The sequence below is a fragment of the Carlito syrichta genome, unplaced genomic scaffold (assembly GCF_000164805.1).
Source record: "Carlito syrichta isolate Samal-C Ts95f unplaced genomic scaffold, Tarsius_syrichta-2.0.1 Scaffold309763, whole genome shotgun sequence".
Classification (NCBI taxonomy): Eukaryota; Metazoa; Chordata; class Mammalia; order Primates; family Tarsiidae; genus Carlito; species Carlito syrichta.
In genome coordinates, this window is record NW_007253859.1 from 257,259 (window position 1) to 270,967 (window position 13,709).

Here is a 13,709-nt window from a genome sequence, read left to right on the forward strand (position 1 = left end):
ATTGTTTCATTTTGTCCCATAAAAAAAAAAAAAAAGTGGCCGGGCTCGGTGGCTCAGCCTGTCATCCCGCGCCTTTGGGAGGCTGAGGTGAGTGGTTGCCTGAGCCCGCGGGTTCGAGACCCGCCTGGGCAGAGAGACCTCATCTCTACAATAAATCACAAAATCAGCCGGGCGTGGTAGCGCATGCCTGTAATTCCGGCTACTTGGAAGGCTGAGGCGGAAGGATAGCCGGAGACCAGCAGGTCGAGGCTGCGGTGGCCGGTAGCGGCCACTGCACTCCAGTCTAGGCGACAGAGTGAAACTCCAACTCAAAAAAAAAGTGAACTAACCTTGTAGACACAACCATGACATAAACCAGCAACCTGGAAATAATCAAAGAATCTCACTGGTATCCAGTTAGACAAAGAGTGAAAAAGGTAATTTTATCTGCTAAAAAATATGCATATTAAAATATATTTAGGCTGGGTATAGAGGCTTATGCCTGCAATCCCAGCACTTTGGGAGGCAGTGGCAGGAGAATTGCTTGAGACCAGGAGTTTGAGACCAGTCTGGGCAATAGAGTGAGACCTTGTACCCATAAAAAAACATTAAAATAAAAAAATAGCTGGGCACAGTAGTGTGTGCTCTCATGTAGTCCTAGCTACATGAGAGGCTGGGATGGTAGGGTAACTTGCACCAGGAAGACAAGATACAGTGAGCTATGACCCCACCACTGCGCAGGCAAGATGCCTGGTGCCATCCTGCCTGCCCCCTTTTCTACTCCTCCAGAATCTGCATTTGTTTGTGTTTGAATGTGTGCTTTTGTGTTCTCATATATAAAAGCAATTCTTGTTATTTACAGATTCCATAATTGTGAATTCACCTACTTGTTAAAATGTATTTGTAACCCCACAATCAATATTCCCAGAGATTTTGCAACATTTTGTGGATATGCACAGAGCAGTAAAAATTTGAGTTGCCAAAGTACTGGTTTCCAGTTGAGGTAACTTTTGTATAGCAATAGAGGAACACCTAAGGCTGATTTAAAAAAAGAAAGAGTTTATTTGGCTCACAGTTCTTCATAGCACTGGCATCTGCTTAGCTTCTGGTGAGGCCTCAGGAAGCTTTTACTCACTGCAGAAGGCAAGGGGAAATGGCATATTACATGGCAAGAGCAGAAACAAGCATATACTGAGTGATCTTTCACAGCAACAAAGAACTGAGTATTACGTATTCTCACTCATAAGCGGACCTTGAACAATTACCATAATGCAGTAAGAAAATGATTGGCAGTAGCGGGAAACTGACAGGAGGGGGACAGGGAAGCAGGACTGGTAGTAGTGGGAATCTGCCTGGAGAAGGAGGGGCACACCTCATCAACAAGGGTACCTGCATAATAAGCATTTGTATACCTAACCCTGAATTGTACTCACATTTTTAAAATAAATTTTAAAAAATTAAAAGAAACAAGCATGAGAGAAGTCGCAGACTCTTTTAAACAACCAGCTGTCCTGCAAACTAAAAGAGTAAGAACTTATTACCACCAGCACAGCACCAAGCTATTCATGAGGGATCAGCCCCATGAGCCAAACACTTCACACCAGGCCTTACCTCCAACATTGGGGATCACATTTCAACATGACATTTGAAAGGGACAAACATCCAGCTTATATCAGCAGTGCTCTGCCTTCTTGTTTCTGCTCTCATATAGAGATGGCCAGAGGGCAGAGAAAGGGTGGCACAAGAAAATCCATCTCTGGGGCCAAGTGGCTGTGATCTGAATCCCATCATTGGCACCTGTTAGGGCAGTGAACTAAGATATGTCACTTAATACTTCTCAGTCTCATTTTGTCTTTTATAAAATAAAGAGAACAGAATCAATCAGGATGAGGTTTTAGGATGAAAAAGTAAATGTGTGTGTGTGTGTACCCAAAATATGTATACACATTTTGAATCTACAAGGAGTGTGTGTGTGTGTGTGTGTGTGTGTGTGTGTGTGTGTGTGTGTGTGTGTGTATTCCCTCGAGAGTTAATATATTCCCCCTAAGGGTTCACGTATTTCCCTCCAAGAGTTAATTCAGTGTTTGCATTAATTCATTGCTTGCAATGACTTTACAGAACATAATTACTACAGATATTGAGAATCTACTGTATCTAGACATTGGTGATAAGGATCTGAGACATCATAATGTCTTCAATTTGCACTCAGAAGACTGAGAAAAATCATTCTCACCTCAGGTTTATACTCACTTATTTTGACATGCAATTCAATATTATCGTGTTGTTTCCCAATTTAACTGCAGAATGTGCTGCCTAGCTTTTATAATCAGTTAAATTCTTTCTATTTGCTGTATGACATGGTTTATCTAATTAGTCAAGCCATGTTGGAGAGTTGACTTGTGTAAGCTACTCATCAACAGCTATATTTCTCTTGGTAACATTACTATCTAATATTTATCTCAGCGATTAGTATTTTGCAAAAGTAGTAGTGAGTTATCAAAAAGCAGTTTACAGCAATTTCCGGCCTTATGACAGATTTTCCAGATGGCTAACTACTGTGCTTGAGCTAGATATAAGCAAAAAGTATAGGAACTGTTAAGTTAAATGAAGAACTTGTCTAACATAATTGAACAAAAAAAAAGCACATTTAAACTTCAAACAAATTACATATTGCTGATATATAAGGAACTCCAACTCCATAATAAGATAATTAAATTAAATATATTTAAATGGGCAAAAAAATTAAATAGGCCACCTTAAAAGTTATATAGCCTTGTCCCCACTAGCACCCAGGGAGTTGACTGTGGAATCAAGGCTAAGCAAGTGGGGTGAAGGGTCTGGCCTACCCAAGAGGCCCAAGCTGGAGATCACCGCCCTGCCCTAAACAGGGCTGTTCATGAAGCATGTCAGCCATCAGTGTGGACCCGCAGAGAAAAGGACAAAATAATAAAGTACAAAATGGTTATTTGCATTGGAATACAGTTCATGGCAGTGACTTTGAGCCCTGACATTCTGAGCAACCATAGCAGTGTAAACAGTCACCCTTCAATGAGTGACCCCTACTTGCCCAGCTATTGCCTGCTGTCCTTTGGATTTCCTTACTCCCTCAATGAGGCTCCGTGGTCCGCGCAGGGGACCTCCAATTCCATGTCTCACCACCTTCAGACAGCTCAGCAATGGAGATCATCACTTTATGCACGATACTGTTTTGGGGCTGCCGGGGGTCTGGGGAACAATATGTATCAGCACAGGTTTAACGTTTTTCCCTACAAACACTGTGTTGCCAGCATGTGAGACAAACGGGTCTCGAGGACAGGAGCTACATCCACCAGCTCAGTTCCCTGGGCAGTACGGTCAGATGGGCAGACAGGCCTCCCCAGTGACCCTCAGCAAGGCCCCAGGATGAACAGTCAAGAGCAGGGTGTGGTCGACCTGAGACTGCCATTCTTTCGGCAACCCAGCGATGGTGGGACAAATGTGACCAACATGCCAGTTTCATGAGAGTTTCTTGAGCTTCCATTGCCAGCAAGCCTGAAAAACCGCAGCCTAAAATGAGAACAAAGAGTGGGACTGCCCGGAGGGAGGGAGGCCCCTTCCGCCTATAAAGCATAACCTTGGCATTGGCAGCTGAGATAGCAAGTGACCACTGCGGAAAGCCCTGAACCCCAGCAGGCGCTGACCACCCTCCCCCCCCCAGTCTGTCCCGCTGCCCCAGGAGGTAGCTCAGTCTCCCTTGGCACAGTCTCCCCCTCTGGCCCAACCGCAGTAGCACGGTCCTCAGGAGCCACCCCAGACGCGCTGGGTCGCCCCTGGCAACAGACACGCCCCGGAGGCGCCGGTAGTGATGCGAGCTCTTCTGAAAATACTCAGCCCAATCCCGCCCTGAGTGTAGCGCCCCACCTGTTCTTGGAAAACTGAAAGCTACCCGCAGCTACAACGCTAAGGACCTTGGTTGGAATCTGGAGAGCCGGCGCGTGCTCATCACCAATAGCTACTCCCAGAGCAAACCCATTTTCTCCATCTATTCCTCCACGCAGTGCAGCACGGCCGCCAGCGCCTGCACAGCGCCCTCCGCTCCATGAGCAACAAGGGTCCCATCTCCCTGTTCTTCAGCGTCAGCGCGAGCGAGCATTTCTGTGGGGTGGCCGAGATGAGGTCCTCAGTGGACGACGGCACCAATGCCGGGGTCTGGTCTCAGGCCAAGCGGAAGCGACAGTTTCATGAGAAGTGGGTTTTCATCAAGGATGTGCCCCATAATCAGCTCCGGCACATCAGGACAACAAACCGGGCAGAGACTTCCGTGGCACACAAGTGGTGCCCTTAGAAAAACCAAAACAAGTGCTGAAAATGTTCACTTCTTACAAGCACCCAACCTCCATCTTCGACTTTTCTCACTACGAAGAGCACTAGGAAGAGCAGGAACTAGTACACAAGGAACAGCAGAATGGAAACAAATAATAGGGACAGAAACAGTAAGGACAAAACCAGTTTCTTGTATGTTCTAACATTTGTCTTTGAAAAATAGAGTTGAGAAAAATAGATGCTTGATTATCTCCAGCATGTCATTCCAGGGGTTGAGTGTTGTCTTTTTACCTTCTGTGTAGTTTATTTTTAACCAGATGGATCTGAATTCACTTGTACTTTTTCTATTATAATATTGTAGAATTCACTAATAAAGGAGTTCTTTTTTGTCAGTTTATCAGTCAGACTAATCTAATACAAAATATAATTATCCTTAACAACAAATCAAGCCAAAAAAAAAAACTCTACCACAAAAAAGATTTTTGGGGGAAACAGAAATTGTTTCTTAAATCCAGTCATTTAATATCTCTGTATGACACTTTATATTTCTTACCCATTTATTGCTTTATAGCAAACATAAGAAATCATAAGTTTTGTCATTTATTCTGTTAAAATCTTCTAAAAATACTGAAATCAAGAGATTAATGATCACCTTGTTTTGCTGCTTTGCCATTTTTTGTTATCTGTCTAAAATGCTAATCTGCCAATCTGATTTTTCTACCAGACGGGAATAAAAGTTTTACTTTTCCTAATTTGGTGGACACATTGTGTTTCCTTAAAATAAAAAAAATTAAGGATCCTTTTACAATCTGTTGCCCACATCAACCGTGCTGCTCTGTCCCTCACTGTCCTATTGTCTGATCTAGCGGAAGGGTGGTGGGTCTGGACGTGCGGAGGTTTTAGAAGGTGTTTTAGGTCTGGTTTAGTGTTCAGGTGTTCTTAGATGTTTGCGGATCATTTTTAATTTCTTTCTTTTCCTTCAGTTAAGAAGTCTAATGATGACTTAAGTTTTTATATTAATACAATAATTCTGGACTTGACATGTAGGATCTGGTAATACAACCAGTGTGGTGGGTAGGTGATGCTGCTGACTGTAAATTTCACTGTGTACCTAATTATTTATTTCCTGTTAAGGAAAAAAGAAACCTTTTGGAAAATGAATTTGCAGTCATGTTTTGTGGAATGAGGGACCAGACCGTTGAACTCGCCACCATCTGGAGTTTAAGTTTAAGCATGAAAATAGTACTGTACGCCTGACACTCTAGTGCCCTAATCTGCACACGCCCTTATAGAGGATCCTTCTAGTCAAAGAGAACAGACACCTTCTGAAACTAATTACTTGGAAAGATCAGCTGAGTTAAAGTTTACACTGAATCATTGAGACACATTTGGAATATGTCACTTCCTCTGAACTGTCATTGCCTGTATAGAGTCCTGGATGGCATAATTTACTTTCTCTAGGAGACTACAAGCTTTAATAAACAATAATATTTAACAAATATATATATATGTATATGAATGGTCAATAAGCATGAAAAACTGTTCAACATTACTGAACATCAGAGAAATGCAGAATAAAATCACCATAATATCACTACACAACTTAGAATGACTAAAATTATACAAATTGACAATACCAAGTGCTGACAAAAATGTGTAAAAACTGGAACTCTCACACATTGCTACTGGGAATGTAAACTGGCACAACTACTTTAGAAAATGTTTGACAGTTTCTTATACAAAGACACAGATGTTCATAATAGCTTTATTCATTATATCCAAAATCTGGAAACAACACAAATGTTAAAAAATATGAACGAATAAACAAATTGAGATATACCCATACAATGGAATACTACTCAATAATAAAAGGGAATGAACTACTGAGACATACAACATCAACAATACAAAACCATGATGCTCAGTGATAGAAGTACAAATTGTGTGGTTCAATTTTATGAAACTCTAGAAAAGACAAAACTAATCTATGGTAACAGAAAACAGACTAGTGTTTGCCAGAAGCAGAGGGGGCAAAAGAGATAAATGTTGTGAAGAATTATGGGGTGAGGATTATGGAAATGTCCGCTACCTTGACTGTGGTGGTAGTTACATGGACATAGAAAATTGCCAAAACTCATGAAACTGTACACTTTAAATGGATGCATTTTACTTTATGCAAAGTATACCTCAAAGTTGATTTAAAAGTATATATGGCTGTGAATTGTGGCTCAGTAAGAGAGAATTGAGAGAGAAGAAAGAGCTAGAAGATAAGGGAGAAGAGAAAATGAAATAATCTGTGGAAGAGGAATAAAAGGAAAATAGATAATGACAAAAGAGGTTGAAATAATGTGGTTTACAAAGTCTTTATAATTCTCAGGGTCTCTGAATTGAAAAGATAAATGTAAAAGTCTTGTAGCAGAATGAATAACTGACTCCTCTATGCCCTTTAATGCTCTGCCTTTTGGCCAAATTAATAACTTTTGTAGTTTCTTTCAAAGAAATAGTCTAATACCAATGTATATTCTGTTTTATTTATTTACCGGCTGGTTATAGATGAAATATAATCAGGAATAATTACACTTTTAATATTCAGTCTGTAAGGACCAAAAATAAAATGGTGCCTCCTTGAGTAGAGAGTAACAACTCAAGTCCTAAAACAGTTAGTTGGTCTTTTCTCCCACTCTGGTTGATGATTGTTATGCAAAGAGTTCATTAATTAATTAAATGAACATATAGCAGTGTGAGATGTTTTTAGACTTTGGAATAGATATCAAGATACCAAGGACACCAAAAAGATAACCAAACGTTGACTCTTCCTTGAAATAATGGTCAATTGAGACAGGCAGATATACACAGAGATAATTACAATAACTATAATAACCACAGAGATGTATCCTCAGTTATTTATGTACATCAGAATCCCCAAAGCAATTGCTACAAATAAAATTCTTTGTCCTGCATCCAGAGCTTCTGACTTGTGCTGCCTGGATGGCCCTGTAGGTTCTATATTTAATGATTTTCAGGTAATTCTGATGGATGCCAAAACTTGAAACCCACTGATAAGATTTTATAAGATGTTCTTAAGATTTTATAAGAACATCAAGGATTACCAAAGTCAGCCTAGAAAAGTCAGTTCAAAGGAAGTGCTGCTTGAGCTGGTTAAAAAGGAATGAATAGGAATTACCAAAGACCAAGAGGAGGGTTAGATTCTCAAAGAGGTAAGAACTGCATAAATAGTTAAGTGAAAGTAAGTTAAAAGGTAAGAAGTGGCAGAAGTGAGGCATGTAAGAGTCAAATAATAAAGAGTTTTAAATTCATTAATTCAGGTGATATTTTGAGAGAAATTCATCTCATCAGAGACTGGCTGGAGATGACAAGTCATCCAATAGAAAGATCCACAGACTTATTGCCTCACTCTACAAATCTATATTGAACTACGCAGCTTAACCTTCCCTTCTAGTCCACTTCTCCTAGACCCCTCCCCCAACCTTTTGTTCAGTCTTCTGTTATGTCTCTTTATTTTAGTCATGAATATAGACTATTTAGTCACCTCTCTTGAACATGATTTGTCTTCAACTTTTGTCTCCTCTTACTCCTAGCAGTCAGTGCTCAATACCACTTAGATACACTCTGGTCATCACTTTCCTTAATGAATCCACATCTCATATCCTTGAAGGAGGCCTGGACACCTAGATTATTGTAACTAGAAAACTTTTTAAATTTAAAGATGTAAATCTTTGGAAATATACACACATTTTATTTCATTGGTCACTGTATTCTGTCTAGTAAGCTGTTGAGTCTTCCAGTATTTAAAGGGAGTTCTACACATACCTCACTTGGAAGGCATTTATTTCAGCTGAATTCAAACATAATTAATTTAAAGCACAGACTGAATTTTATAATCCTTTGAACTGTCTAGAAAAAAAATCAATGTTAATGAAAGATATAGCAAAAAATACATTCAGGATAAGTGCTTTGCAATTATTCTTAGACAATGTAACGTTGACTTATATTGATCCTTATGGAGAATTTGTAGAGGGTTATTTTTGGTTTTGTTTGGGTTTTGGGGTTTTTGTTTTTGTGTTTTTTGGTTTGGTTTTTTTTTTTTTTTGGTTTTTTTTTTGGTTTTTTTAAAGATTTATATCCTTTTCATAGGGTGCCCCAAAGACAAATGGTATTTTTATGCTGGTAGGTAACAAAAACATGTTCTCTTAACTAATGGCTAATGCCTAAAGCAGCTTTATGAGGTGTATGGATTTATGTATACTTAAACTTGGCCTTAAATATCTTCCTGGACGTATTATGTTGATTATCCTCTCAGTTTACTAAATACCTAAAGTGATGTCAAACACTGACTTTTAACTTCAAAGTACACTATCAGACTACATCTTTCTTGCTCTTAAATTTGATTTTTTTTATAAAGCTTTCTCTAACTTTCGTCTCTACCCAAAGTTCATCTTTCCCTCCTCTGAAACTCTCCAAGTCCTTTATTTGCACCTTTCCATTTTTTTTTCACATTGTGCCTTTGAACTTAGAATTCTAAGGCAAAAGAATATCGAAACAGGAACACAAAAGCAACCAGTATGGGGTATAACATCTGAATCATCTAACACCAGAATCGGAGTTCTTGAATTCATATATAGGAAGAGGGATTATGCCTATTCCCCCTCTGACAATAAGTTCTGCTAATCAGTCTTACAGAGTAGACTTCTTAAAATGGCGTAGCAACAAGCATTGACTGAACCTACAAGTTGCCTGGATTGTCATACAAATCATAAAATGTAAAAGTTGCCCATTTGGTTGATTCAAAGTCAGAAATATGAGAAGAACTAAGAAGCTCCCACTCAAAAATGCATTCACAGGATGCAGGACAAATGCTTAGCTGGGTATTTAAGGCACTAATAAGTGCCAGCAAATTTAGACTCTTGCAAGCTAGGTAGATCTTGCTATCATTCTGAACTTAAAGCTAGGCAGCTCTTGCTATCATCCTGAAATTAATCTTAGAAAGTTCATGGACATCGTAAAATCAGAAGACAATATGAGTTTTCATAAAGGGGGTTTAGTTTGGCTAGACTTGAGCTTAGTAGGAGAAAAACTGAGTCCAAATTTATTTTTCTGTAACTACATCCTCCAAATATACCTCTTTTCCATGGGCAAGAGTGATTTGCATTTGAAGTAACTAAGAGAGAGAAATACAGCCCTACAACATTTTAGTTTGCTGCTTCTTCATGGTCTTACTGTGTATATCCCTGCAACCACTTCATCCCACAAAACTGACAACTGTATTTGTCAGGAAGATTTGGTTGCAATAGAGTTTAGTCTTGTGGTATTGGTTTTCATCTGTTCTGTATGTGTTTTTGGAACTAATATTGTAGAGTTCCAACAATTTAGATAATAGAGAATGATGGGCACTCTTGCAAAGGTGTAGCAAGAGGTATGAAAAAGCTCAAGCACTGGGACCAGACATTTCATGAGACCAAGCTCTCATGCCAGATTTCTGGTACTGTATTCCTCTTTATTCAGTCAGAGTTACTGGGAACATCTCCATTCTTGTGGTAACAGTACTTCTTTTAATAGAGACTAAAAACCAGAACTATGACATAATATGAGACTGTTTGATGTTTAGGGAAAAAGCTACTGTTTATTTCTCTTCAACTGAATTTTTTCATTTTCTAAAATGATAATCAGAAAATATATCAGACGCATTTCATCATTTTACAGCTATTTAATATGGCTTTAATGTGTGCAAAAATGACAACCTAGTAGAGGACATAAACATCAGTGCTCTAAATATCATCCAATATATGATAAGTAGAATATACGTGAACAAAATAACTGCAATTAGTAACCAGGGGATGAGGTTCTTTCTTGGATGAAGTAATGCTTAAATAAGTGTTAAAAGGTAACTGGGAGGTTTTATACTGCAGACTTACTGCTTGGTGGGAGAAGAAGAGATGATGGGAGTAAAGAGAACAATATAAATAGAACTATGCAGACCAAAGGCCCAGTGCATATGTACGAGAATTATGATAGGACAGATGAACCATTACACTGGTTTTGCGTTTGATATTTCTGAAAATTAAAAGCAGTTGGAGGCCAGAGAGTTGAAAGCTAAGTTAGCCACAAAATGCATTATAAGGTAGTACTTAGAGCCTAGGTGTTGCCCCTCCCTCCCCTACTACCCTCCCCTCACTAGCATCCTTCATTGAGGAATGTGGGGAAGGGGCAGTCTTGGATTTCTGACCCTACATCTTGTAAGCTGTATGATCTTGGGTGAGTTGCTTAACTCCAGGAGACTCAGTGTCTCCCACAGTTAAATAACATTCACTACTTCTCAGAATTCTTGTGAAGATTCATTAATTCTATCCGTTTAGAACTCAAAACCGCTTAGAACTGCACGGCCTGCTCAGCTGCCTTGGGGATCCCGAGAAAGAGCCGGCGAGAGATTAAGATACAGACACAAAGACATAAAGAAAAGGTGGGGCCAGGTAGGACACCTTCCTCTGTTGGAGGAGAAGTGGCCTCGAACTAGCTCAGCATGTTTATTTTATAATCAAGCACAAAGGAAGTTGGGAGGGGTTCAAGATCTATAAGGGAGCTATAATGGAATTTTGTTGCTTCCTAAATGGCAAGCTGTTCCGCGGTTATCTTGTTGCCAAGGCTTTATCTGTACTATTTGCACCCAGATGTGTGGACTCAAACACCGTTCTGTGTAGCAGGCTGCATCCTTTGCTCTTTGGCTAGAGTGCAAAGTAACGGAGCAGGACTTTGCCTTCGCTTGGGGCCTTGCCTTTGCTGGAGGTCTGCTGTCAGGACAGCGCTCATGTGCTCCCCACAGCTTAGAACAGTGCCTTATACATGACCCTCCATAATTGTTCACAATTATTATTGAGAGTGAAGTAATTTAAAAACCAAAACTTAGAAAGGTATCAATATATATTGAAGAATAGTAATTCTGTAAGAAATAAAACCAATAAAGAGAACATTATCAATGTATTAAGTATGTAGTAATTAAAGGTTAAACTAAGGTGATAGCAGGAGAAAGGGGGGGGGGAAGATGCCAGAAATATTCCAAAGGTGTTTTTTAGGACTTGAGAATTAATTGTCTATGGCAGACAATAACAAGGGATGAGTCAAGGAAGGCTTCAAGATTCATTACTGAGAGCTTCTTTTATAAAAAATCTGGAATTAAATTAATAGAGTGAGAGATAATTTGAATAAAAAGATCATTAGATCAGTTTAAGTATAATGATTTTGAGGTGCTTATAAGGCATTCATAGAAAATGTCCACCAGGCTCCTGACAATGAAGGACTGGCATTAGGAATGAGAGAGCTGGAAAGATAAGTAAACTGTAAGCTTAAATGTGATAAAATGGAATAGGATTGGGTAGCATGCTAGATGGAGAGAGAAAGAAAAGAGAGAGACTGCAGTATGACTCCAGAGATTACCAACCTTTGGAGCAGGGAGGAAAGAGAGAACCAACATTTTCAAAGAAGGAACAATCTGTCTTTTAAAAGGTGCACTCTTCCAGAGGTCAAAGAATAAAAATTTCAAGTATGTAAATTTCAAGGGGTAAATGCTAGGAAATTAAAGTAAGATCATTATTAATAAAAATGTGTTGTTCTGTTTATCCCCTGGAAGGTCACTGGTGATTCTTGAAAACAGATTCAAAAGAACAGTGACGCGAGAAAGCAAATTGTAAGAACGAAGGGAATAAGTCATAATGGGAAAGTAAAGGTATCTCATGTAGACCATACTTTTGAGCCATACAATGGTTAAGCTAAAAGATATTGCTTAATTACACAGAAGACTCAAGAGCTGACTAAGTTTGTGGATTTTGCTGATTGTTTGTTTTAAGGCAAAGATGAAGGGGTGATGTTTGTGGGCCCCTAGCAATCAAAACAGATGCTCCACCAATTAGAACAGAGGCTGGCTGGTGTGAGATATCAGTGAACAAAAGTTGAATAAGCCCTCTTTTTTTTTTTACTTTATTAAAATACTGAGTTTATTTCACATGTATATTTTTGTCTCCCCACCATTTCCATATCTGACCACCGGTACTACTATGCCCTATCATAACATTCCATACATACTTAAAACCAAGCAAAGGGTGGGGCCCCATTTTTAAAAACTAAATACGCATTTTGAACAACATGTTCCTGGCAATGGAACCTGGACAACATTTATCAAACATAGTAGAGAAAATTCTCACTCTGCATTATAAAAAGGACAGCCAGATATTAACTTTTACAGAAATGAAATAAGACAGAAAACTTTTAACAAACTGTTTAAACTATTTTCTTAAAGAGATTTCCTCCACTGCCAGAGATCTTGAATAGTCTCCTGGTCAGTCATCTGGAAACAATTCTTCACATAATTGATGAACTTGGCTTCCACCTTGGGAAGAGAACCGCCTTTTTCTATACTTGCTTGCATTTTTCCCTTAATGTCTTCTACAGAGCTAGGTCCTTTTGGTGTTTTAGGAGTTGTTTACTGTTTTTTTGACCATCAGTTGATCCTGGTGTTGATGGTTTTGAGTCTTTTCCATTCTGGTTTAATTTTTTTGCATTTTTGGCTAGAATATCTCATACAGATTTCTTCACTGGAGCTTTTTCTTCAGTTTTCTTATCATCAAAAATCATCTTCTCCTTCTTCTTCTTCTTCTTCTTCATCTTCATCAGCAGCAAGTTTTACTTTTTTCTGAAGAAACTTGCTGCCACTTCAGGAGCAGATCTCTTTCCAGATATACTTAAGAGTTTTACACCCTCATCCTCTTCATCTTCTGACTCTACATCTTCTTCCACAGCTACTAAGTGCTGTCCACTAATATGCGCAGATCCTGAGCCACACTTCAACCATAAGATCATGGCTGGTGTTATTTCAAAACCCCCCAGGGAAACTGTTGGCTGCACAGACATCTTCAAAGTTGCCAGTGTTACTTTTGTTGGGCTGCCTTCATAATTCATTGCCTCTGCTTCAACAATTTGCAATTCATCCTTTGCACCAGCCCCTAAACTGACTGTTCTTAAAGATAACTGGTGCTCATTTTCATCATTATCCACCTTAAAGTGATAATCTTTGTCAACCTTAAATCACAACCGAAAAGATAGTTCTGGGGCCTCAGGGGGCTCATGTCCATGTCCATCGAATCTTCCATGGAGTGGTGGTGTACACTTAGGTGGGAGAGAAAGCAGACGGAGGTAAACGACTACCACTCCAAAGAACAGCCACGCAGGACGGAATCACACCAACATAAGCCCTCTCTTCAAAGACTGGGAAACCTGAGAATGTCTATTTAAAAAGTGAAAGAGCCAGGAAAAAGACAGAGAGACACTAATGTAAGAGATAAAGAAAATCATTGATCGAGCAATTTTGTGGAAGACGTGAAAAAATAATGGTAGAGAGAGCATGGGACAATTTTGTCATG

The 13,709-nt window shown here is 39.3% G+C and overlaps 1 pseudogene; it reads right to left on the bottom strand.

Moving 5' to 3' along the window:
• Window positions 1–12,261: 12,261 nt before the first annotated feature.
• On the bottom strand, window positions 12,262–13,439 carry LOC103270205 (annotated as a pseudogene).
• Window positions 13,440–13,709: the final 270 nt, after the last annotated feature.